The 27,273-nt window shown below is 48.0% G+C and overlaps 1 protein-coding gene across 4 annotated transcripts in view; it reads right to left on the reverse strand.

The window, feature by feature from the left end:
• The window catches only part of MICAL3 (microtubule associated monooxygenase, calponin and LIM domain containing 3), a 188,192-nt gene that overhangs the window by 145,739 nt on the left and 15,180 nt on the right, over nt 1-27,273 (reverse strand). For all 4 annotated transcript variants that reach the window (XM_058656153.1, XM_058656151.1, XM_058656150.1 and 1 more), the window contains exon 2: nt 19,644-19,742. The gene's annotated coding sequence lies outside the window, so the exon portion shown is untranslated. The remainder of the gene's footprint in view (nt 1-19,643; nt 19,743-27,273) is intronic.

Below are 27,273 nucleotides of genomic sequence, written 5' to 3' on the forward strand. Positions count from 1 at the left end.
TGGGGGAACCTGGAATGAGTTCCAAGCTCCTGCCTTCAGCCTACTAAAAGCAGTCCTGTCTGCTGTAGATATTTGGAGAGTCGATCAGTAAATAAAATATATGTCCAGCTCTGCCATCCTTTCAAACAAAATGAAATATATATATATATATTTTGTAAAAGGTTTATCAAACAGTAGAATTAAGGTTGCTTAAAAAATATATCAATAGGGTCCAGTATTCATGGCAGGTTAAGTGCTGCCTGCAATGTTAGCATTTCATGGTAGAGCATCATTTTTTTGAGTCCTGGCTACTCTGCTTCCTGTTAATGCACCTGGGAAAGCAGTAACAAACAGTGAGAGAGCCTGGGCCCCTGCTACTCACGTGCCTGGCTTTGGTCTGCTCAGCCCTGTCCATTGCTGCTATTGGAGGAGTGAACCAGCAATGGAATGATTTTTCTCTGTGTCTTTCCCTCTCTGTCACTCTATTTTTCAAATGAATAAATAAATAACCCACTAGAAAACAACTTAAGTAAACAATAAAAATAAAAGATACAAGCTTTATTTCCAAACACAAGAGTCAAATTTAAGACACATATGCGATTGAGGGCAGATACTAAGTTTCTCTCTAAAGAGTGGAGGGTCCTGTGAATTCAACCACATCAGTGTGGTCTTTCATTACATTATTAATCAAAGAAAGGGGATGGCCTTCAGAAAGTGTGTTTCAAAGATTATGAAATACAAAAGGAAATCAGGAAAAGCCAAATCAGGAAAGGAAGGTGAATACTTAATGACTTCCCAACTAAATGTTCACAAGATTGTCCTTCTCTGAGGACCTGAATGAGCAGAAGCATGGTGCCGGCAGAGAAGGACGTTCTGGTGAAGCTTTCTTAAATGCATTTCTGGTGAAGCATTTGGCCTTCTCAGACTGTTCTTTGGTCTTCTAAAAGGTGGAGAGCCAAAATGCCCTGGGCATCCACCAAAAAACTGTTATCACAACCCTTGCCCTTGACTTCAGCTTTGGTCAGTCTACACTCTCCTTTTGGTAGCCAATGCTTTGATTGTGCTTTGTCTCAGGATTGTACTATTTAAGCCCTGTTTCATCTCCTGTCCCAATTCTCCAAAGACATGCTTCAGGATTTTGATCCCATTTGTTTAAAAGTTCTATTGAAAGCTCTTGTTCTCACTTGCAGCTGATCCGGGTGCAACAGTTCTGGCACCCGTGAACTGAAGAGTTGTTCCATTTTAATTTGAGCAGAATTCTGTAAGCTGAACTAACTCTGGTACATTTAGTGTTAGCTGCTATTTCTTCTGTTAATGAAAATTCTCTTTAATTAGTACACAAGTAAGATTACTCTCGTAAATTGACCCAGATGGTCTGCCACTCTGGGCTTCATCTTCAACATCTTCTTAGCCCTTCTTAAAATGAGTTACCCCTGTGTCAACTGCTTATTTCTTTGGGGCATTATTCCCATACACTTTCAGTAATGCACCAATGATTTTACCACTCTTAAAGCTTCACCACCAACTTACTACTCGCTTTTACTTTCCAATTTAAGTGGAATGTGTGTTGTGTTGACAGGACTCTTTTCAAACTGACGTCTCCTTCTTAATGCTTCAAACCAGATCCTGATTAGACATGCTATGACAAGTTAATACAAGCTGGGTATATTTTTTGAAAAAAAAAATGAAATTCACATGTAGTTTTTCCAAAGCATGCACTTTTCATGAACTTTTTCAAAGCTCCATGTATGCACCAGCAAATGCTTTTCTGTGCACAAACACATCACAGGGAAACTCAAACTCAGCAGGTCCAGATAGTAAGTTTCTGCCAAACTCTGCCAACTCAAGCCTGTACTGCTGACCAACGAGAGGCTCAAGTACTTCAGACTCCCTGGACTGCGGTGGTGTAAAAAACCATAAACCATAAACCATACAACCTTTAGAGCATCAGGTAGCATTTGGAGATGTTTGGGGCAGAATGTCAGCAGGAAAAGATGAGACAGTATTTTTTAAGTGAAGGGAGAAAACAAATGTATAGACGTCTTTAACATGTAAGGACATTCCCAAACAGCGTCAACAATTGGTTTCCAGGAATTGTAAAGCTTATTTCTCTTTGAAGAGTTTCTTATTGACTAGCATTTAGTTGCTGATCTGAAAAAAAAAAAAATAACAGTAACATGACAAGCGTCGTGCAATGGGGAGCCCAGACTATTTCACTGCTTGGCGAAGATGGTCTGAGGTTTACAGACATCTAGTTTGGCACATGTCTGGCCAAAGAATGTTTCCTGAGCCATTTTTAAATGCTCACCAGCCATAATGAGAAGGAAAGGAAATCCCACTGTCAGCTCCACCCTATGGGAGCCACCCAACAAGGATGTCCCAGGAGGGCCAGAAGGGTGGTCTTGCTAACTGTTGATGTGGCCCAGCTTCCTGGCTAAGCTACTTCCTCTGTCTGCTGTTTCAGACAAGTTGCATGGTCTTACTCACCAAGTGCCTCAGCCACCAGGAAAGAATGTCTGGGCTATAGGAAAAGGTAACCCCAATGACCCCGCAGTGTGAGAAGGTGAGAAATCCTGGGTTCAGAATCAAGAAACGGGGATCTGAGTCACAGCTGGCACTGAATAAGCTATATAACCTCTCCAGATCTGTTTCCGCAACTAACAAAATAAAAATGATAATCTGAATTGTATCGATCTTGCTGTTGCAGGTAAAATTCAGCAATGAAGAGTGTTTTATTGGGTTAAAAGTTATGGCACTTTTCCCTTTCGTTGTCATATCTACTGTACATCTCTCGGATTTATTATACTTACTTCACAAAAGGAAAAACTCAAAACACAGAGAAGAAACCATGACTGATGAAGATCAGACATCAAGTTCATGACGGCTGAAGAACAACAAGAAAAGAAAATGCTAGAGGCTGCCATGAGGTCATAAAGGATCTATCTGCTGCTCAACTCCCCACCCTTTTGTTTTTTTTTTTTAACATTTCTTAGAGTGCCCTGCAATGGAAAAAGTCACTTCAAAAACAACTCTTATTACCTGGCACACAATACTCGAAGGTGGAGTTGACTGGAAGGATGCCAATAAGATTTCAGCACTGACCCAGTGACTCATTAGAATCACACATCCTTGGATATGACACTTGATTTGGACAAAGATTCATCTTCCCTTACTGCAGAAAGATGGGAAGGGACGAGCTGAACGACCTGTTAGCAATCCATCTAGAACATCTAACATCTAGACCTAGTAATAGCTGCTTTAACTAGGGGCAGGTGCTGTCCGGAACTCCATATTCCATTCTCCTCTCTCTAGAGCTATTTTAACAGCTTTGCATTTTGCTTTTACAATTTACTTATTTATTTGAAAGGCACAATGATACAGGGAGATAGACTGATCCTCCATCTTCCAGTTCACTTCCCAAAAGGTTGTAAACTCAAGCAATGGGCCAGGCTGAAGCCAGGAATATGGAATTCCAACCAGATCCCTCATATATGCAGGAACTCAAGTACCTGAGACATGATCTGCTGCTTCTCAGAGGTGTCAGCTGGCAGCTGGACTGGACGCACAGGCCCCTGGACGTGGACCAGTACCCCAGGATGGGATGCAGTTATCCCTGATGGCAGCCTAAGGTCCCAACGACCAGCCTCAACTTGGTGCCTTCATTTCCTTAAGGAATCACCCAAAAAATCACCAGCACCCAGATCCATGAACTTCCTTGACACACCCAGGTAGCTTGGGAGGTCAACATCCCCTCAGAAGCACTGCCACTGTGATTGCACTGAGGCGGATATACAGAGGAAGATCTTCCGTCCCATGGTTCACTCCCCAACTGACCGCAATGGCTAGAGCTGAGCCAATCTGAAGTCAGAAGCTTCCTCCAGGTCTCCCACACGGGTGCAGTGTCCCAATGCATTGGGCCATCCTCGACTGCCTTTGCAGGCCACAGGCAGGGAGCTGGATGGGAAGCGGGGCTGCCGGGATCAGAACCAGCACCCATATGGGATTCCAGTGCGTTCAAGGTGAGGACTTTAACTGCTACGCTATCGCGCCGGGTCCGAGAAGTGAGTCCTTTAGGAGATCAGACCATGAAGGTTCTGCCCTGAAGAACAGATCTGTGACGGAGGAAGAATTCAGCGTAACTCTCTTTGTGTGTTTCCCACATGAAGCCCCTCCCTCACCCCCCCCCACCAGATGATGCCACCGTGCACTTGGTCTTGTCAGGCTCGGGGACTGTGAATCAAGGAACCTTCTGCTGTTGAGGATTTACTGTCTGTCTGTCAGTCTGCAGTATTCTGTTAGAGCAGCAGCAGGAAATGAACTAAGACACAAGGCAGGCTGGCGCCTTCTCCTTCAGAACTTCGCATTTTGGCCAGCTTTTCCAGCCTTTTAAAATGTGTTCCCCGATTCCAGAGTTGAGGAAACAAAACGAATCCAGCCTGGGTACATTTTATGCAACAGGGAAGTGAAGGAGTGGCCATGGGAGGAGGCAAACAAACCAACAAAAACAAACCAACAAAAACTGAGCATTTATGATGTTTTGAAGGTCAAAGAAACAGTGCACAGAGAAACCCGCCCCCAAGTTAGTATGTCCATACTTAGGGCTGTGGATGCGATCCACATGGGACCAATGCAGCCCGACTCGCTTCATTACCAAAGGCAACTGTGTGTGAAGCCCTAGAAGGAGCACACGGACTTGGGGCCCGGGAGACCAAGTTCAATCCCAACTCTCACTTTCCTATCCACAAGACTCTGGACGGCTTCCTGGGCTCTGGAATAAGGAGGAATATCTTACCTTAGAAGAAAGCTTGTAGAATGCCTCTCACTGTATCTGACACACAGTAGGTACTCAGAGACAGCCCTGGTAGTCACAATGTGGGCTGAGCCTCAAACCTTCCGCAGCAGGAGACATCAAATCCAAAACCCTTCACCCAACAGGTCTCCTGGGCACAAGGAGAACATGCCACCCCATACCCACCAGTGTGCCGCTCTCAGCACCCAGTGCCCTGATGGCTTCCCAGGTCTCCCCGGCACGAGGAGAACATGCCACCCCACACCACCCACCAGTGTGCCACTCTCAGCACCCAGTGCCCTCCCTGACGGCTTCCCAGGTCTCCCTGGCACAAGAAGAACATGCCACCCCATGCCCACCAGTGTGCCGCTCTCAGCACCCAGTGCCCTGATGGCTTCCCTCCCTTTTCCTCTTTGTTAAAAGGAAGGCTCTGACTCTGATCCGAAGGCAGAAAAACCACCACCCATTAGCTCATCTTCTCTTACATCTAGAAGGCCTGAATCAGACTCTAGAGGGAAACAACAAACAAGTCAGCTAACCTACCTGACCATGAGAAACCTTCAGAAAGCAACACCAACAATGTTCCACAGCAAGAATGGGCATGATCGTGGATTTCTCGACTTTGAGATCACACGCATGAAACGGAGAAGCAAAAATCCAAAATGCTTAAGGGCACAGGCTCTGAGTCAAGCAGAACTGGATTCAAATCTTTGCTTTTTGGTTCCTTAATAAAGCCATCCGACTTGATCAAACTGATACTGATAGACTGCTATTGATGCTCACTAGCTATATCGTAGGATTCTTGCTAAGGATGAAATGACAGTCACTCGGCCACTGGCAATGCCTAGGTCACAGTGTGTTCTCGGTCAACGGTGGCTATCAGCTATGACCACCTCGTCCCCCAGCCCTGGCCACTGCCTCCCGTCCTTCAGCGTCTCCCTGGTGTGAGGCACAGGCAGGGCCTGTGAAGGCTCAGTCTGACAGCGGCGCTGTAGCCCCCGTTCCAACCTCCTTCCGCCACAGGTGCATTCACCCTGAGCCCCAACGCTTTGTTCCCATGAAACCCATTTCCACAGGAATCCTCCTTTTGTCCTCTTGCTCAGGAAAACATGTGATTCTCACAGACACAAGGCAGATCCAGCCCTGTTAGAAGCCATTTGCAGCAGGGAGAGCCAATCCTGCACTCACTCACTTACTCCCGCCCTCTAACAGCCCATAATACACCCATTTCATTTTTACAAATGAACACTTTCCGAAGCCTCTGCTGGAAGCAATGCGTTCTGAGATGAAACTCCACATTTCTCCTGACAGTTCCATTTGCTGTGCATCTCAATGTGTCTGCGACAAATTCCTGGACAACTTCCAGCCTGGGTGGGAGGTAAGAAAGAGATACCATGCCTGAAAAACCCTGAGCCAACACCACAGTTGCTGAAGATTCAAACTGGAAAAGAGCTGAATGGTGGCTGACTAATTCACGAAGCGGACAGAGGCTCCAGTTTTCCTAAGGATTTGGTGAATCCATAGAGAATTTAGGAATTTTAGATTTTTGTCATCAGTTAAGATTGTGGGCTATTAAAGAGTACCTGCACCATTTAATGTTGACATGCAAAAAAGGAGAGAAAAAGCAGAAAGAGGGTCTCTCGTCCTGTGAGCTCTGATCTTGCAGGAGATGTAGCTGCTGAGAGGTGACATAAACACACATGTGGGTTTTACACACTCAAGTCTGTACTAGTTAATGCAGTGCAAGCAGTGCAGCCTCTCTGAGGCCTGGCAACAACCAGATGAGCAGCCGAGCTAAGAATGCTGCGTATCAATATCACAGCGTCTGAAGAGCAGCACATTCACAGAGCGAAGGCGTGAGCCCTGACACCCAGCAACAGCCATCCCCTAGGTCTCCCAGGCCTGCCGTGCCGCTGCCTCCCACTGCCTCCGACTACGGTTTCACCTGAAGGGCTCCCTGAGACTGTGAGATCAGCCTGCCTGCATCCGGAAAAAGCAATGCAAATTGCGAAGGCGTAGGTGGGGCTGGGGGAAGGAGACAGATCACGGCTAATAGCTACCATTCACTGTAAATGTTCAACGCATCCTGATGTCCAAAGGAGACTGGGCAAGAGGCAGCAGACTCGCACAGGGCACACAGCGTTGACTACACTGCCGAAAGCTACCACTTCTTTCACAGGAACGGTATCCCACACTCAGCAGCGCCAGTGATATATCCAGTGACAAAACTACATTCCCCAGCCTTCCTTGGAGTTTGCTGAGTGCTGGCTGCTGAGACACTTTTCTTCCAAAAACACTTCTCTAAAGGAGTCACCTCACATGAGTCACCTTCTGTCTGTCTCTCCATTTCCTCCCCTAGGGTTTAGTGTGTTGCCCTAGAGTTCGTGGGTGAATAAACTTAATCCCCAAATTCATACATCAATGGGATCTGGAGGTAGAGCTTTTGGAAGGTGATGAGGATTAAAGGAGAGGGGGCATTCACGACAGCAGGAGTGGTTTTACAACAGGAGGCAGAGGGACAAACTAGCAGGTGGCTCTGCTCCCCACGTGCTGTCCTCGGCTAGGGCATCAGGATGCAGCAAAGAGCCCGTCACCAGATGCTGGCAGCAAGCTTTTGGACTTTCCAGATTCCACAGCTGTGAGCCAAATAAACTCTCTAAATAGAAATTACCTGGTCTCATCTCGGAAAATAGGCCATGACTTCCCTAGAAACAGAACTAATACAGCTAGAGATCCAGCAGTAATCCCTGACCATGGGGTAACCTTCAGGATGGAAACTATAGGGTTGGGTCAAATTAAATTCTCTACTACCAATCCACGGAGTGGACATCCACCATCCTGCTGTAAACCAACAAGGTGACAGCTTCCAACTTTCCATCTTTGCAACTTCCAAGAGAACATAACCCGAACTGATGTAATATCCCGGACACGAAGTTTTATTTACTGAAGGACACGGTGAAGGAGACAAAGGGTAACCAATCTGATGTGGAAAGAGGACAGCTTATAGAGGGTGCCTGCTTCTGGAAAATCGCTTTGGCCAGCGTTTCTTCAGTGACAAGCCACGCTGCTAAGGAAAAAGCAGAGCTCTCCTGCAGAAGGTTAAGGCGCAGGAGGAATGAAGTATTCTACATTACCCAAAGCTGAAAATCTTAGACCAAAGCAGCCCAGGGAGGAGGCGTGGTTTGACCTCCTGAGTGGACCCGGAACAATTCCACTCTGCAGAATTCCCTCACCAACTGTAACACAGGCTTAGTATTCCTAATCCTAGAGCTCCCAAATTCAAGTTTCTGACCACTGACATGATGCTTCAAACGTTTTTGATTCTGGAGCAATTCAGATTTTGGACAGATTTTCATTACAAGGGCTGCATACCCAGTTGAGGTCCATTTAAATATCTTAAAATCCAAGCTGGAAAAGACAGTGCAGACAAAGGACGCTGAACCTATGGCACAAACCCCTCTAGAGCAACCAGGAACTCGTGCAGGAGGGCCCATCCTCCACTGTCACCTCCTGCTCACTCCCTCATCAGTAAGATCCACTGCTAGGGTTACTGTTAGGTCCTTGGGCCATGATGCGGATGCTGTGCTGTTCCCTAAAATGTAAACCTCGGGCACTTAGAGGCTGTTAGGTGCACACTCCATACAGGGATGATGACAATGGAAACGCACTGCTGCAGGGATTATGGACAGACGAAAAGAAAACATATTCAGGTAAAACTCAGCGGGGCAAAACAGGTGTCTTTAAGTGGCAGAGATGACTGTAACATCATCTCATGGTGGGTGTCCCTGACAAGTCTCCCTAGAAACATGCTATTTCTAGGAAGGTTCTAGCAAAGGGAAGCTGATAATTCTGTCTGTCAGCATCACAGGAATAGATGAAAAGATGCGCATGAGAACAGAAAAGTTCTGGGTGAGACATTTCACCTGCAGGGTGGAGCTAGTCCCAGGTCCCGCCCCTCCGCATCCCTGCCCACAGCTTCAGGGAGGGTGGAGCTAGTCCCAGGCCCCGCCCCTCCGCATCCCTGCCCACAGCTTCAGGGAGGGTGGAGCTAGTCCCAGGCCCCGCCCCTCCGCATCCCTGCCCACAGCTTCAGGGAGGGTGGAGCTAGTCCCAGGCCCCGCCCCTCCGCATCCCTGCCCACAGCTTCAGGGAGGGTGGAGCTAGTCCCAGGCCCTGCCCTTCCGCATCCCTGCCCACAGCTTCAGGGTGGAGCTATTCCCAATTTGAAATCTACTGCAAAAGTCTATGGACAGATATGGGCTGGAACAAATCAACAGAAGCACAAATATGAAATCTCCTTCCTGACTGGGTCCTGCTATTGGTACAATACAGATTAAACAACTCACAGCCACCTCGCCCTGCAGGGGTATGAGTCCCTGGCAGAAGTCTCCTTCCACACTCACATCTAATGCCAAGGTTACTGGTCAAGATGCAGCTTCCCAGGCCGCTTACTTTCTTTGGCGAGTCCTCCCTCAGTGGACAGGTGCTGGGTGTTACAACCACAGAAGCGGCTCCTGGAGGTCCTTGCTTCCCCGAAGAGTCTGCCAGAGCGCCTGATGAGTGGAGCCCCACATTCCCCAAGGCCGAGGGTTCGCCCCACAGAGACACCTCCGTGCTACGTACTGAGGCCATAACACCTTCAGGATGGTGGAAGGCAGCTCAGGCTTGAGACGAAAGTGGGACAATGAAGAGAAGAAAGGTAAAGGAAGAGGCGGTGGATGGCAGCGTCCCAACCCAGTTCCGGGCCGTGCCTGCCACCAGCCAGCCACTCCAGATGCCCTCAGCCCACTCCAGGCCTGCCACCTCCACCGGCATACCCCCATAGTCATTCCTCTTCACTTTGACCTGATCTTCGGGGGGAAAAAGCCAACACACATGTTGCATGTGTGCAAGGCTCATCTCTTGAAAATACACTCTGGATTTCCTTTCCTAGACGAACTCATAAGTCTATTTTCTGAGAATTCAAACTGAAAGAAACTGCAAATAAGGAAAAAAGAATTCACACTGAGACAAAAGTGGAAAAGTGCTTCTCTCATTTTTGAGGCAAACTGCTGCAGAAAAGAGTGGTAAGTTTGTTGATCAGACATCTGCCAACTGTTTAAAATCCACGATGTACGACCACCCCTGAAAGAGGCACACAGAGAGCAAGCCGTTCTTCCTGCCCTCGACGCACTTCAAATGTAATCGAACATTTCCTAAACCGTGTGGGCAAGCTGTCAGGGTGAGGACAGCGAGGGTCCAGAGAGGTAGGTGAGAACAGAAAAAAAATATCCCCTCAGGGACGGAACAAAGAGACAGGACTCACGTCACTCAGGCAGGGTGCCGGGGCGAGGAAGAGGAGGAGTACTGGACAGGCAGACAAGTGAGCCTTCCCAGCCGGACAGGGGAAGCAGCGTGGGATGTGGGACGGTCAGAAACCTTAAGAACAGGAGACCCTAACCACAGCCAGGCAATGCTACCACGGATGACGGAGACACATCCGGGCACTCCCCCAGGCATGACGCCAGAAAGCATCAGATGAGAACTGCAGCAGTGGGCGCTGAAATGTAAAAAGGAAAAAAAAAAAAAAAAATCACCTCGTAAACTCTGAGCATCAGTTACAACAGTCGAGGTTTAAGATGCTGGGATAAGCGAGTTTCCAAAACTTTTTGAAGAAAGATAGGAGCAGACGAGGGATATATGTACATAAATGTAAACACTTGATTTGGAGGGCAGAAGAACCCAGCGCTCAACTGCTGGTTTTGTTCGCTTATTATCTGTATCTTGTTCAGGGGCAGAAAGGCAACAAATGCTTTCACAACTTAAGACTTCACTGTATCTAGAACCTTCCTAGAAATAGCATGTTTCTAGGGAGACTTGTCAGGGACGCCCACCATGAGATGATGTTACAGTCATCTCTGCCACTTACAGACACCTGTTTTGCCCCCCCTGAGTTTTACCTGAATATGGGCACTGTGGTTGGCAATCTGACAATCCCTACTTCTTAAGCAGTAGGGCAGAGTCATCAACATGCAATGGGCCTGGCCGGTGCAGTCCTCAGCCTGCCATGGGGAAGGAGCAGCCTCCCAGTGTGGGAATCCGAGAACACACAGCCAGTGTGAGCCGGGACCTGAAGAGCTGCTCCCACACCCCTGGCACGGAGGGGGGGACCTCTCACGCTCCTGCGCCTCCTTCTACCCTCAGAGCGCCACAGGAGTCACCACAGACTTGGCGAGCAGGGCAGCTCAGTCTCCACTGGAGACATGGCCATGTGCACTGAGTGCCAGGAAAGTCACCTCCGTCTCACATCTGGATCCACACCGAAATAAAAGCCCATAGACTAAATATCAGCTTTCAAGATAGAAGCTCCGGCCTTTGGAAGCGGAGCCTCTCCACTCATGGGCAACCAGTACAGGGTCAACTGTGTACAAGGTCTCAGAGACACGTTTCAGGGAAGTGCTTTCACCAATATCACACTTGTCACACGTGGTAAAGGCAGACACTCTGAGAGACTCCCAAGGCTTTGGCGAAGGCAGAGAGGGGGCTGTCTGTCCTATAGCCCCGCCCTCAGGACACTATAAACGGGGTATCCAGACCGGTGTGACTGTTGCAGTCCTGTGTTCCAACAAGGAGAAAGAGAAGAGTGGCCATCAATGCAAAGAACCTCTCCTGTGCTCCAGCAGGAAATCCAAGAGAAGCCAAGCTGCAGAGGGCAGCTTGATGCTGTCCTGCCACTCGGTGTCCCTCAGCGCCTGGCCCTCTCCCTTTAACCACTAAGGCCATCCAGCCACTTACCAAGTCGCTGCTAGTTGAGGACATAGTGCCGCGCTGGATACCAGGCACTGCTGCCAATAACAGGGGCAACCCAAAGAGTGAGTTTTTCCATTTGTTTCATCATGTGCGCATTTGGGTTTTGTTCACCAGTCCATTATCGCAACATGCCTACGCATGTCACTGATGGGGGAGGGGAGGGAAAGGAATGTAAAAGGGATGAATTCCACAGGATTTTGACCCTAATTGAGAATAAAGGAGTTAAAATCAAAGTATGTTACTGCAAAAATTAAAGCAGAAAAAAAAAAAAGAAGAAGAAGGAAGGAGGGGAGACCAGAGAGACGGATGGAAGTACAGTTACTTTCTTAGAATTTTATCAGTGAAATACATGAAACCTGTTCTCTTTAATGAATAATTTAAAAAAGAGAGAGAGGGGGGGCCTTCAAATTTGCGCACCTCTGCCAACTGCTACCTGCCTCCTTCCACACTGTCACAGCCCACGCTAGAAGCCGTACACGCAACTGCTTTGTGGCTGGGAGTCTGGTCCCTAAGCAAGCTGTCCCTTTAAAGATCTGCAACAATTTAAAACCAGCTGGTTTCTAGTATGAGCCAGTTCTCAGCAAGCAACTCTCACTTCATCTACAAAGGACAAGGTCCAATGATTTCAGTTTAAGGGAAAAAAGAAAAAACAAAACCCGCCTTACACAGATAAACTCAAGATTTTGAACTCTGGGTTCAAAACCAAGAGTTTGGGATGGTTTAGAAGCTGCAGCCATGAGGAACTGACTCTGGCTACTGAATGGAAGCGGCCCGCTAGAGCTAAATACGGCTAGTTCGGGTCTGGACAAGGGTAAGGGGCACAGAGCAGGTGCAGGCTGCGTTCTCGAGTGGCTCCAGCAGGGCTTGACCCTCCATCCCGGGCCAGAGTGTCCCACTCGCTGAAGTGGCCAGCCTTCAACAGAGGAAGCAATCGGAGGCCCAGAGGAACCCGTGTGTTCTCGCTTCTCTCTCACTCTTTCAATGTTTAAAAGGGGGCGGGGGGGGGGGGCAGAACGATTTCTGTGCCTGAAAGATGTGATTGTAAGAGTTCCTCTTGTATTAGAAAAGAACGACTTGAAAGTCTCAGGAGCGTCTAGACTGCTCAAAGATCCTGAAACTGGCGTGGTTAGAATCTCAGGGCTTAGCAAAGGCCCTGAACACACATCATTTCCTCTCGGTGACTGGGGAAGGCTTCTTATCATACACTGAGAGGGGAGAGGGGTCTAGTCTTTGGTCTCCTGTCTCTACATGTGGAGAAGCTATGATGGCAGCGACGCTGATGACACCTCTAACAACAGCTATTGTCTGCTGATTAATTATATTTATTCATTACCGGGGCCTATACAGAAGCCTTAGGAAAGTTTATGGAAGGGCCCAGTGTTGTGGGTTAAACTGCCGTTTGGAAGGCAGATCTTGTGTCTGCTGGTTCACTCTCCAAATGACTGCAATGGTCAGAGCTGAGTTAATCAGAAGCCACGAGCCAGGAGCCTCTTATGGGTCTCCCACGTGGGTGCAGATTAAAAAGCCTTTATAGGTTGTCCTCTATTGTTTTCCTAGGCCACCAGCAGGGAGCTGGATGGGAAGTGGAGCTGCCAGAACATGAACCGGTGCCAATATGTGATCCTGGCACTTGCAAGGTGGGGATTTTAGCCACTGAGCCATCGTGCCAAGTCCAAGTTACTCTGCCTTTCAAATAAGTGAATCTTTCTTTAAAACAAAAGTTCATGGAAATGTGTATAATTAAAAAAGACTGTACAAGGATCTCAGACGTTTTTACAATAAAACAAACTTATTTTTAATTATCTGAGAGGTAGAGGGAGAACGAAAGAGAGGAGAGAAAGGCAGGGAAGAGGAGAGGAGAAGTACAGGGACTGGAGAGAAGAGAGCATCAGAGACGGAGAAGAGGAGGAGAGAGGAGAGAGGAGGAGAGAGGAGGAGAGAGGAGGAGAGAAGAGAGAGGAGGAGAGGAGGAGAGAGGAGAGAGGAGGAGAGAGGAGGAGAGAGGTAGAGGAGGAGAGGAGAGAGGAGGAGAGAGGAGGAGAGAGGTAGAGGAGGAGAGGAGAGAGGAGGAGAGAGGAGGAGAGGAACCCCTCTACGTGGCCTGGCGCCCAGATGCCTGCAACGCCTGGGGCTGGGAGCTGCTGCCCCCAGGGTCTACGCTGGTCAGAGGCCAGTCACTGCAATGGCAAAGCTAGCTGCCTGCTCTCGAAACTTAACTTTTATTTCCGTTTTTTTTCCCCATGACTCACACAGTCATATATATACACGTATCTTTCCCTTACTCAATTTTCATGTGAATTAGGAACAATCCACAGCCCAGTTTTGCCAATTTTAAAAAAGGAAGATAAGAGAGGAGATGAGGTTTATGTAACTTGCCGTAAGTTACACAGTAAGGGAGCTAGCTGACCACGGCTCCTAGCAAGTCTGTAAGCATGAAGTCCTAGTAGCATTTTAACAATCACACATGTGGTTAAAATTGTTTACAATTTACAGACAAACGGGGAATAAAAGAAGTCAGGTTAGACCATTTGCCTAGCTGCGAAGCTACAGGGCCAGGAGTCAAACCCAGCTCTCTGAGGTCTACATACTGTGTTTTCTCACCCTTCCACACTCCAGGGCGGTTTTGTCAACCAACTCACGCGGTCATGTAGATACACAGGACACCGGCCAGCCTCTACTCTGAAGGGATCACTGAAGACATTTGAAGACATTTGTCCCCAGGACCAGAGGAGATGACAGCAGCTTCCAGGGATCCACAGGATGGAAGAGTGAAGAAGCAGGAATCAGGGGCTGGCGCTATGGCACGGTGGGTCAAGTTGCTTGTGACAATGACACCCCAAGTGGGCGCCAGTTAGAGTCCTGGCTATTCCCCTTCTGATCCAGTTCCCCATCAATGGCTTGCGAAGGAAGGCCCAAGTAGTTGGACTCCTGCCATCCGTGTGGGAGACCCGACTGAAGCTCCTGGCTCCAGGCTCAGGCCTGGCTGTTCTGATCATTTGGGAAGTAGAACAGCAAATGCAACCAATCAGTCTCTGTCTGCCTCTCTCTCCTTCCTCCTTCACTCCAGCCCCCTTTTCCTCCATCACTCCATCCCTCTCTCTTCCTCTGTAATTCTGACTTTCAAATAAACACATCTTTAGAAAAGAAGAAGTACGCATTAGCAGTCTGAGGGCAACCATCCTGCCATGCAGAATCTGCTATCTGGGCCCAGCATGATGGCTCAAAGGTTATATCCTTGCCTTGCAAGCACCAGGGTCCTATGTGCACCAGTTCACATAGCAGCTGCTCCACTTCTCATCCAGCTCCCTGTTTGTGGCCTTGGAAAGCAGTAGAGGACAGCCTAAAACCTTAGGACCCTGCACTTGTTTGGGAGACCTGGAAGAAGCTCCTGGTTCCTGGTTCCTTGCTTTGGATCAACTCAGCTCTGGCCGTTGCAGCCATTTGGGGAGCGAACCAGCAAATGAAAGAGGCCTTGGGACTCTGCACCCACATGGAAGACCCAGAGGAGGCTCCTGGTTCCTGGCTTTGGATTGGCTCAGCTCCAGCTGTTGCAGCCACTTGGGGAGCAGCCAGCAGATGGAAGACCCCTCGCTGTCTCTCCTTCTTTTTTTTTTGCATTTCATTTTTTTAATTAACTACATTGCATTATGTGATACATTTTTTATGCACTGGGATTCCCCCCCGCCCTTCCCCACACCCTCCCCCCATGGCGGATTGCTCCACCTTGTTGCATTTCCATAGTTCAAATTCAGTTGACATTCTTTCATTGGAGGTATTTACCAAGCATAAAGTCCAGCATCTTATTGTCCCGGTAAGTTCAATGGTTTCTTGGTGAGACCATCTCTGGTCTGAAGGTAGAGCCGGCAGAGTATCATCCCAATCAATTGAAAGCCCCAACATAATATTTCCAACCATTTACAACATTGTGGCATTAATTGACATGGTATTGATTAGCCAATATGTTAATAGGAAAATGCAGGTTCTCAACCACAACCTGTGACTTCTTCATAGACATTTCAATTTTGGTTTATATTCAACCGTGTTCTATACACCTTAAAATGGCTTAGATTGCTATTCAGCTGTCTCATGCCTATTTTAATTTTAGTATTTAGCAGTTTATAGCATTGAAGCATGTTTTCGCTGAACCTGGCTGTTTTTCAGGTGGTCTAACTCTATAATTCTAACAGGATATATGTCAACAGTTTAGGTGAGCATGTTTTGGAGGGGTGTGCAGAGAAATCTTCCATACCCCAGTGAGGAGTAACTAATCTTTGTGTCCCACGCAGTGAGGTATAAGTGCATCCCCGCTGACCGTTTCCTGTCTGTTTCTAAGCTTTCCTTGCTGTTCTCTATCTATCTATTCTAGTTTGTTTGTTTGTTTGTTTTGTGTCTCTCCTTCTCTCTGTAAATCTCTCTTTCCAAAAAATTAAATAAATCTTGAGAGAAAAAGAAAAAGAATCTGCTGTCTGATACCAGCCTCATCACTCTAAAACAGAAACTGTATCTTGTCTTGGCCCCATTGAAAACCACGCATGCGTATTTCCCACAAACCATATCATGATTTCAAGGACTCCAACTTCAATCCCCTTTTCCTGAGACATGCTGCCCTTCAACTTGGCTGGCCCACCCCAGCACCCACTTTCAACAATCCTAGACTTGGGCCTTGGTTCACATGGGTTTGAATGCTCTCCTAGTCATGTTTCAACAACCAGAGACAGACATACCCCTCACAAAGGCCCTGTTCTCATCCAGCCCTTCCCGGGGTGTGCTGCACTTCCACAATACTCAATACTGATCGACTGTCACACGGTATCAACTGCCACTGTGTCTGCTCCCCCAGTAAATTCCTCAGGGAAAGATCATGTGCCACCCACAGCAGGTGTAGGTAACAGAAGGCCTGAGAGAAGAGGCTTGGGAGTCGGACTAAGACCGAACCCCGACTCCCCACACACTCAGTTCCTAGTTAACCCCTCATAAATGGGGATTAAAAACAAGTGCCGAATTCACAGGGTTAATCTCTGACACACAAAGCAGAGCATGCATTTCTAAAGTGCCGCCCACTTAAGAAATAACTCTTTCAATTATGTGTCTTCCCGCAGCCCAGCCTCATGCTTGCTGAACGTGCACTTGGCACTCAGTAAGCAGGTACAATGAACTGATGGGGAATTGTTAGGGGTGTGGGATGATTGGTGAAAACTACACAAAGAAAAGCAAAGAAAACGTAATGTGACAGAGTAGAATGGGTAGTGGAATAAAGAGAGTAAGTTCTAAGAACTAGATGTAATTTGTTAATACATCCTGGGCACTCCAGGGGTCACAGAGGGTGGGCTAAGGTTCCACACTCCAGGGCTCACAGTCTAGCTCCGAGGCCAAGAGCACATGTGAATGAGAGAGCAGCGTGCCAACAGATCCCACGTGATGGTACAGTCACAGCTACTCATCTATCTTGCCAGGATCCCTCCTTACCGTTAACAATTTTTTAAACTTAATGTAGTGCGGTCTATTTCTTATTATCTATTGGCTGAAAATAATTGCCCAGTGATGAAGATACATACGAATTCAAACTTTCCATGAATTTGTGTTTTGTTTGTTACGACAGCATCTACACACATTTTTCCCATACCCACGAAGAAAGAAAAAAAAAAAAGGAAACTAGAATACATATATTTCAGAAATCAGGAACACAAACTCTTGGTGTTGAATGAGGTCTTCTCTATGGATTTGCACGTGTGGCCACTGGGCAGTACCCAAGCCTGGATACACCTGTGCACACACACACACACGCTGCCCACAACCGGCCCACTTGCAAGGACTCCCACTGACAACAGCTCAGGAAAGCAGAGGCTACATGACATGCTTCTAACAGATTCCAGGCAATAATAAATGTTGGCCTAATTACATATTATAATGTATAAAAACTGCTTGTAGAAGCAAGCGACTCTATCTAAGAAAGTTTCAAAGAAGATCTGCAGAGATCCGCGGGGCTGAAAACCAAGTACAGCAGAGAGAGGAGAAACGGAACAGGATGGAAAGTGTGAGCCAAGGAGAAATACAGCAGCAAACTGGGTGTGGAGGCCTTTGGAGAAGGGAACGCTCCAGGAGAGCAAGAACAGGCAGGTGACTTCAGCCGAGGCTGAGATCCACACCACACAGGGGCCCCAGTTCTCAAAGGCTGAGTCCCCTGGAAGCCAGCAGCTGGTCTGCAAGAAGCCAAGGCTCCAGGGCTGCAGGGCTGTGGCCTCCACCACCACTAGACCCTGTGACAAGGCAGACCCTCTCAGGCTACACTCCCTGACGGTAAAACGGGAGGCAGAACTGGGATACCATCACTGAGACAGGTGCCAGTATACAGCCATTCTGCAGGGTTTAGGATAATGTCCGATGTCCAAAAAACGAGCAGATATTCCACATGTTGTATGAAGGACTTGAAATGGGAAAACGAAATTGAAAAGTCATTTCAATAAAAAAAAAAAAAAGAAAACCTTAAATCTCATCTTAAATGTTCATGGAATTCAAAAGTTCAAAAAATTTACACCAAAATAAACTTGCCTTCTAGTTCTAGTTTCTTAAATGTGTGTGTGTGTGTCTGTATCTGTGTGTGTGTCCAAGTTAAACAGAGTGTGAGAGCTAGAGACAATCTTCCACCTGCTGGTTCACTCCCCAAATGGCCATATCAGAGAGTTAGCCCAGGTCAAAGCCAAGAGGGAGGCTTCTGGGTCTTTCATATGGGTGCAGGGGCCCAAACACGAGGTTCCTCTGCTGCTTTCACAGGCTTGTAAGCAGGGGGAGCTGCATAGCAAGCGGAGCAGCTGAGAGTCAAACCAGCACCCATGGAAGATGCCAGCACTGCACGTGGCAGCTTGACTCACTACATCAAAGTGTTGATTTCTAATTGTATTTTCTACAGGATCCTTGCATTTCTACCACAACTACTAATAATCCACAAAGTAGGAAAAATTCATTGCATGCATTAGTTCAACACTCCTCAAATGGATATGACCACAAAACAGTGTTAAATAGCCTAGAGGCTAAATCTTTACTTAGCATGTGCCAGGGATGCCATATGGGCACCAGATCCTGTCCCAGCAGCCCCGCTTCCCATCCAGCTCCCTGCCTGTGGCCTGGGAAAGCAGCAGAAGATGCACCCACCTGGGAGATCCAGAAGAATCTCCAGGTTCAGATTAGCTCAACTCTGGGCATTGCGGTCACTTGGGAAGTGAACCAGCAGACGGAAGATTAATCTCTCTCTCTCTCTCTCTTTCCTTTTCTCTGTACATCTGCTTTTCCAATAAAAATAAATAAATCTTTAAAATATATGAAAAGAATACTAAGGAAGCTCAAGAAATACCAGGTGGGTTTAGATCTGCAAGGGGCCGCAAACATTTTAAAATGTCCAATGATCAAAAATTAGGATAAATTTCTATTTACAAATTAAAAACGTCTCTTGGATAAATAAGTCACTGCAGAAACTGTTCAGCTTTAGAATCAGGAAAAATCTAATAATAATATTTTATCAGGAACTTACTTGCTAACGACCCATGAGGTCGAGAGACAACCTACATCGAGGAAGAAAATATTTGGAAGCTCTGACAAGGTGTTGATATACAGAATAGAAGGAACTTTAAAAACTAAACAGCAAAACAAACAAACAAAAAAAACCTCCCAATAATCCAACGAAAACTGGTAGCAGACTCTAACCAGAGCTCTCCCGCAGGAAGACATACAAATGGCCAACAGGTACATTACAACAAACCCCTCGATATCATTAATCATCAAGGAAATAGCAATGAAAACCACAATCAGATAACATCTCATTCTGGTGAGACTGGGTAGTACCAGAGACAAATGGCAAGTGTTGGTGAGGAAGTAGAGCAAAGGGAATCCTTACCAAAAAAGTGGTCATGGGAGGGAATCGCTGTACCTTGTTGGTAGAATGTAAATGAATACAGCCACTGTGGAAAACAGTATAGAGGCTCATCGAAAAGCTTAAGGTAGGATTACCATTCATCCTGGGCAGAACAACGAGTTCCAGCCATCAAAGAAACATCGGTACTCCTGTTCACCGCAGGCAGGTAGTACTACTCACCATAGCAAAGAGATGGAAACCATCCAAGTATCTATCCACGGATGAGCAGATCAAGCGGACCTGAAGGAGCAGCAGTCATAAACAGGGTGGAAGTGCCATCTGCAACAACAAGCATGGAACTGGAGGTCATCTATTACGTTAAGTAAAAGAAGCTGCTACGCACAGAAAAATAAACATCACCTGATTTCACTCATACATGGACTCTGTTAAAAAAAAAAAAAAGCGACCTCATTAAATTAAAATAAGTATAACTATGTGGGAAAGACATTGTGGGATAGAGAGTTAAACAGGTGCTTACGACTCTACCTCTCATATCGGAGCACTGGCTTAAGTCCTGCTGCCTGGCTTCCCTGCAGCCCCTGTCTGAACACCTGGGCACACGTGGTAGGTCTGGCTTCAGCCTGGCCAGGCCACTGGTGCTGCAGACATCTGGGAACACCCCCCTCTCCCCATCTCTAAGTCTGCCTTTCAAATACTTAAATCTCTTTGAAAATAGTGTGTGTGTGTGAGAGAGAGAGAGAAAGAGAGAGAGAGAGAGAGAGAGAGAATGGTAGTTATCACAGGCTGAGGAGGGAAGGTTGGGAACAAGCTGTTTGACTAGTTCTAGGTCCCCACTAGACAGCAGTAACACATTCTGGGGTGTACTGCACATTGGGGTGACTACAGATAAAGTTAATATACTGTACTAACATACAGTACGTTGAGAAAACTGCTGAAAACTAGAATGTAAGATTCTGTATGTTTTCACTAAAAGAAATGTTACATGCTTAAAAGGAGAAATACACTTCCTCTGGTTAGATATTACACAATGTAGAGAGTCCCGTGAGTGTGTACAAGTTCAAAAATGATTGTTAAATTAGAAAAAATAAGTTCCACAGCCTGCGAAGACAACTGGACTTCCCACCACCTCCAATGTAAGGATGCTGACAGCATCTGTCGTGTGCTAGACACATTACAGGAATGGGCCTGCACGCAGTGAGGGACAGGGGCAGGAAAAAGCAGTGAAGGGAAAGGATCAAATTTTGCTTGAGTTTGCATTTCTGAACTGTATATGCATATTCATAACAGTGTTAAAATATGATGCTTTTTGAGAAGCAAAACCAAAAACTTGAGGGGCCAATGATGACCCACCACTCTAATGAGTCAGCCACCATTCTGACTTAGCCAGAGGAACCTGGTGTGGGTCCCACGATTAGCTGCCCCGCCAAGGGAAGCCAGATCTGAACCCTGAGGGAACACACCCTCAGCTGGCACTCAACAACACGAGCAGGGGCTGGCGAAGGAGGGACCTGCTGGGTCCTGCTGCCTGCCTGCCTGAGGACAGCAGTGTAGAGGCAACCAGATGCCCGTGGGAGGGCAAGCAGGCCAGAGGTGAGCGGCCTGGGGAAAGCAAGTGCCCAAGACAGTGTGCCCACCCAGGCAATTACCCACCCAAAGACTGCCCATTAGGGCGGCTGTCCACCAAGGTGAATGCCTACATGGGCAACTGCCCACCCAGGGACTGCCCATCCAGGGACTGCCTACCCAGGCACTGCTTACCCAGAGAACTGCCCACCTGGGGGCTGCCACCCAGAGGACTACCCATCCAGAGGACTGCCTACCCAGAGACTGCCCACCCAGGGGGCCGCCCACATGGGCGACTGTCCACATGGGTAACTACCCACTCAGAGGCCTGCCATCCAGGGGATTGCCCACCAGGGCAACTGCCCACCTCAGTGACTAAGGACAGTCATTCGGAAGTCTGCTTCTCTGGCACCTCTAAGGTGCCAGTGTGCCAGGGAGGAAAGCACTCCAGCTACCCTTGTGACTGTGAGCCCTGGAAAGCCCAGGGCAGCAGAGCAGCCTAGGGAAAGTCTGATTAATAATTACATGCCGACCTCACACAGCATCTCCTTCTTCCTTGCCCAGCTCGCACGGCTTCCACGCGCATTACTTCACTGGGTCCGACAGCCCTTCAAACACTGACAGCATCCCTCTGCATGACGCCAAGTCCCTCCGGGCACTCAGGAGAAGCCCACTCCTCAGGGCCGCGGGCGACCTGCTGAACCGGCAGAGACGAGACTGAAACGGTCTCTGCCGGCTCTCCGGCCAGTGATGGAGAGAGCCTGGGAGCTTAGGAACAAGGAAGTATCCCAAAGATCCCAAAATAAGTATCCAGAATTCCACAGAGCAGACTAATAATCCTGCCCCACTCTCCTCAGAGATTCAGAGCCCAAGATGCCTTAAGTCATTTCAAGGACAGCCAAAAAAGGAGCGGAGAGCTGAGAGAAGGAAAAAGAAAGGAGAGAAAAAAAGCCCAGTGCTGCCCTGGGCTGAAGAAGTTTCGGCAGAACTCAAACGGGAGCGCCAGCCTTGCCACAAAGCTTGCTTCCTGCAGATCAACCACTGGGGCACCACCTGCCGGGTGGACCACCAGCCAGGCCACGCTTCCTCCCTGTCCCTGGATCCTGTGTTTCTCTAAAAGGGTCACTCATTTAGCTTTGGCTCTGGGCCTGCCAGTTTCAGGCAATGAGTCTAAAGGCATAGAATGTGAGCAAGACTTCTACGCTGCCCGTGGCCCCAAACGGGTGGACGCAGCTACGAACAGGAAGGCGGTGGTGATGCCTAGGTAGAGAAGGACGTTCGTGCATGTGTTCAGTGGAAAGGTTTCTTGGAAAAACAACAGAAGAACACAGGAGAAAACACTCGGGCAGGTATTGGCACGACAGCTACTGTGTGGGAGGCCCACGACCCACATCGGAAAGCCCAGCTCCAGCTCCAGCCCCTTTTACTGAGGATTGGGGTTCCTGCTCTCGGGTGGGTGCCCCGGGAGACCCAAGCACGTGGGACCTTGCCACTCACAGGGCAGCTCTGCTCTGACTCCCTGGTTCCCAGCTGTGGCCCCTTCTCTCTACCCCCGGCTGTCATGGGTATACGGGAAGTCAACCAGGGGATAGGATCTCAAAACAAAAGAAGAAAAGATAAAGGGGGACAAAAAAAAAAAACAACTTGCAATCTTATTTGTAGGAAAAAAAAAGACATCAAACTACCTCAATCGAGAGAGTAACAAGACACTTGAGACAATAAGAACATATACACTCCGAGGCAATATCTGATCAAATGCAAATGAATGCTTAAATCATCCAGTTCATTGGAAGAGGAGACAAAGAGTGCTTCCCAGGGAGCGAGCAACTTTCATGTGGAGACAAGTCTGAGGATTCTGCTGAACCGCCTGGGCTGATGCTGCAGCCACACAGGAGACTGAACCGTGAGCTCAGAAGCAGGCACTCCGGAACAGCTGGCTCTCCTATAGAACACACAGTGCTGTGTTCTAGAAGCAGCTCCTGGGTGCTCCTCCCACATGCCAGGGCCGGCACATGCGCTGCAGGAGCAGCAGGAAGGCAAGTAAGACAGAGCGCTCAAGAAGAGAAGGAGGGGCAGTGAGCTAACAGTTCCATTCACTGGGACAAAACACTACATTCCAAGGAGGAAGAAGAGGGAGGAGGGAGAAAACTGGGCAAGCGGGAAAATCCAACTTGTTGCACTATTATGCAACTGAAATTCCATGGCTGAGCCAGGAAACTCAAAGGTCACAGTTCCCACAGCAACTGTAACTTGACCCGGTGTATGTAGTCTTTGGCACTGCCAAACCCAAAGCAACATACCCTACCTAGAACTTGGCAGCCCACACTACCACCAAATACCTGCCGCTCAGCCACCCTGCACCCCTGCCTTGCACAGGCTAGGCTTTCTGAATGCAAACTGTGCTTGGAGCCCACCTGGATGCCCACTTCAGGCAGGGGTTTGCTTGTTTGTTTAAGATGTATTTATTTGTTTTGAAAGCCAGAGCTACCCAGAGAGAGGGAGAGACAGAGATCACTCCGCTGGTTCACTGCCCGGATGGTGACAGCAGTCAGCGCTGGGCCAGGTCAAAGCCAGGAGTTTCATCCAGGTTTCCTGTGTCAGTGGCAGGGTCCCAAAACATGAGTTTCACCTACTGCTGCTTTGCCCAGGCCATTAGCAGGGAGCTGGGTCAGAAACAGAGCAGCTGGGGGAGGGACCAGCACCCAGATGGGAGGCTGGCACTGCAGGTGGTGGCTCAATCTGACAACACTGGCCTCCAGGTTGGATTCTTGCTGGCAATGCATCACTTTGGCTGCAAGCCTAACTCGTATGGGCCTTTCATGCTACTTCTGTGAGTGACGGGGTGACTTTGAGAGCAGCGAGGGGAGTGTGTCTATGTGGCTGGAGGGGCTGCTGCCTCCTGTTCTCCCACATCTTGTAACTGGCCAAGCCTCATCGTACAGGAAAACAAGATGGGGCAAGGAGGAGAAGCGCAGAACACCAACAAGAAAGGTGAACAGCTGACCGTTGGATGCCGGACTCCGACACTGTCCATGCATACGTTGTTGGGAGACACCTCAGTGGCAGCGTGACGGACTTGTCAACGTGCATGAAGGACACCCGCTGTAAAACTGGAGGGGAGATCGGTGGGGAGGGGAGGGAACGTGGGGAGGGAAAGGGAAGACCCCACTGCCTATTAAACTGTGTCATAACACAAAGGAAAAAAAAGGTGAACAGATAACCAGCAAATAGGGAAAAATGTACTGTACATCACATATCTCGTAAGGAACTTATTTCTAGAGAATATGTAACTGAACACATTGGGTCAACCAGATCCCGCACCCATCTTTAAGGGGAAAAAAAAATTTTTTTTTTAATTTATTTATTTGAGGGGCCAGCACCGTGGTATAGCAAGCTGTCTCCATGTTCTGCACCAGCATCCCGTACAGGCGCCAGTTCATGTCATGGCTTCCAACCCGACTCCCTGCTTATGGCCTGGGAAAGCAGCGGAGGATGGCACAGGCCCTACAGCCATGCGGGAAACCCAGAGACGCTCCTGGCTTCCGATCAGATCAGCTTAGCTCCAGGCCCCCGGGGAGTGAACAGGCGGATGGAAGATCCCTGTGTCTCGCCTCTCTGTGTAACTCTACCAAATAAAAATAAAAAATGAGTCTGTTCTTTGAAGTATTTATTTGAAAGGCAAAGTGGCAAAGAGGGAGAGACTCCATCCTGGTCACCTGTGAAGAGCATGGGTCCAAGCACATGGGGCGTCATGCACTGCTTTCCCGGGTGCATTCGCAGGCAGCTGAATTGGAAATGGAGCAGCCGGGACTGGAATGAACATTCTGAGGTGGGATTTCAGCGGCACTTTAACCCACTGCACTACAATGCCAGGCCCCCTGTGCCCAGCTTTGAAGCATGAAGTGCAACCGGTGATGGTGGAGGAAGGGCAGGGACTAAAGGTGATGACAGGAGGTTATTCCTCCACCCTCACTCCCCAGCCTGGGCAGTGGCAGGCACGTGGGTGGACATGACTTGATGCAGGGGCGAACAGCAGAAGTCTGCTTTAGACATGCGTGATCACTGGCCTTTTCAGAAGCAGCGCCTGATATCCCCCTTCCATCTCAACACAAGACTGAAACGAACCCAGGGAAAGACGTACGTCCTGGAAATCTCACCTCTTTCTGGGCTAAGGTTTCTGTCAGTAGTTGAAACTGCAGAGACTCAAGGCAAAAACATGTTCTCTTTTTATTTTGGTCCCAGAGGTGAACACAGAGAGGCACTGCAGCGAGGCAGCTAAGAAGTCCAGCTCCCACAAGATGTGCACAGCCAGCTCTACCTGGGCAGCCCGGTGACCCCTACCAGTCATGTGACCCCTAACAGCCTCCAACCCCCCCGCAGCCTCCGACCCCAGCAGCCTCCGACCCCAGCAGCCTCTGACCCCAAGCAACCATGTGACCCGAAGCACAACCTTCAACCACGCTGATACAACTGCTGTAAGACTTAAGACAAGGCACATACAAACCTTTGCTGTAGGGCCTAACACTGAGAAGGTGCTTGGTAAACAGGAAGTATTAGTACTGTTTCATGTTTTACCAAAGATGTTGCTATCCAGTCTGATTATCCACTTCATTTTAAGAACTCTGCCCGCTTTAATGGTTGTTTTGCAACACTAAAAGTAGCACCTGGACTTTTTAAGAGTTACTTACTTGAAAGACAAAGTAACAAAGAAAGCAGGAGAGCTAGGAAGGGAGCTCTTCTGTTCACTGCTTTACTCCCTCAACAGCCAGGCCTGAGCCAGGAACTCCACCCTGACCTCCCACACAAGTGGCAGGGACCCATATACTTGAGCCAACCTCTGCTGCTTTCCCAGGAGTATCAGCAGGAAGCTGGGTTGGAACTAGCACTTTGAAATGGGATGCCAGTGCCACAGGTGGTACTTGGCCCACTTCATCACAACACCAGTCCCCAGCACGTAACATTAGTATGTGCTTTAATGTGTGATGAGCACTGCTTCGGGTACTGTTCTTTGAACCTGTATATACAAGATTTCACTTATCCTCGTCATAACTCACAATATTAGCATTATCTACATGCACCTTAGAAAGCAAGAAACAGAAATTCAACAAAGTATTCAAAGTCGCACAGTTAACCAAGTGGTAGAGGGTGGAATTGACCACAGGCAGTCCTCACACTTAACCACATCCAAAGCATGAAAATACATTCTCAGCAGACAGAAAGTAGGCAAAGGAGCTGAAGGGATATACACCCTAAACACATTCTGAGGGTGACTTCCCTGAGAGAGCTGCTGATTCCAGGTTGCCCCTGTGACTGCAGTGGCGTGCAGAAAACAGAGCAGAAAAACCAGTCAAGGAGCCACAGTCAGCCACAGCCATCTACTTGATCAAATGCAGCCTGCTTCCCATGTTGGAGTGCCAAAGTTCAATACCAGCCCTTAGCATCCTGATTTTAGCTCCTTGTGAATGCGTTTGGAAAAGTCACAGAACATGGCCCAAGGGTTGGGCCTCTGCCACCCACTTGGGGGCCCTGGATGGAGGTCTAGGCGCCTGGCTCAGGCCTGGCTCAGCCCTGGCCGTCCTAATGAGTTGAGGAGTAATCAGTAGATGAGGATCTCTCTCTTTCTGTCTCACCCTCAAAGAAGGAGGTGAAGTGCTATGCTGCTCAAACCAGCAAGCACGAAAGAGCCAGAAGAACCCTGCCACACAAGTGAGGGATTTATATTTAACATTGCCTGAGCAATTTAGGTCGTATAGATTAGGGTAGGAGATAGTTCAAGTTTTTATTCTAACAACTTGTCTATATAATCCAGATGCAGTTCTTATTAAATTTCATGTTTTCCATTAGCATAAATAGAGAAGCAAATTTCATTAGCAAGCCCAGAGAGTTAAGATTACAATGCTTGAACACTGCTCCATTTTCCTGCCTGCTTAAATACAACTTGGATACACTTGTGTCCAACTTTCAGCTACTCCCTGAAGACCGACTCCTGAGTCAATGTGTTCAGCAGTCATCTGCTTATAGCTTTATCAGCAGCACAGTGAATAAAACGTTACAAAGAGCCTTTGCAACTTAGTGTCTGCTTTCATAGGATTTAAGCTTCTAAAAGCTAAATCAGAGCCTATAAACATAGAAAGCTCTGGTATTAAAGATGGTAAGACTTTTACAGATGAGTCAACTCTGGAAACTTGTTAAATGCAACAGAAACATCTGAAAGTATAACAATCTGACTTGAAAATTTGGGTTTACTCAACAACTAAGGCAGGATTTTATTTCGTCCCAATTAAAA

The sequence above is a fragment of the Ochotona princeps genome, chromosome 27, assembly GCF_030435755.1.
Source record: "Ochotona princeps isolate mOchPri1 chromosome 27, mOchPri1.hap1, whole genome shotgun sequence".
Lineage (NCBI taxonomy): Eukaryota > Metazoa > Chordata > Mammalia > Lagomorpha > Ochotonidae > Ochotona > Ochotona princeps.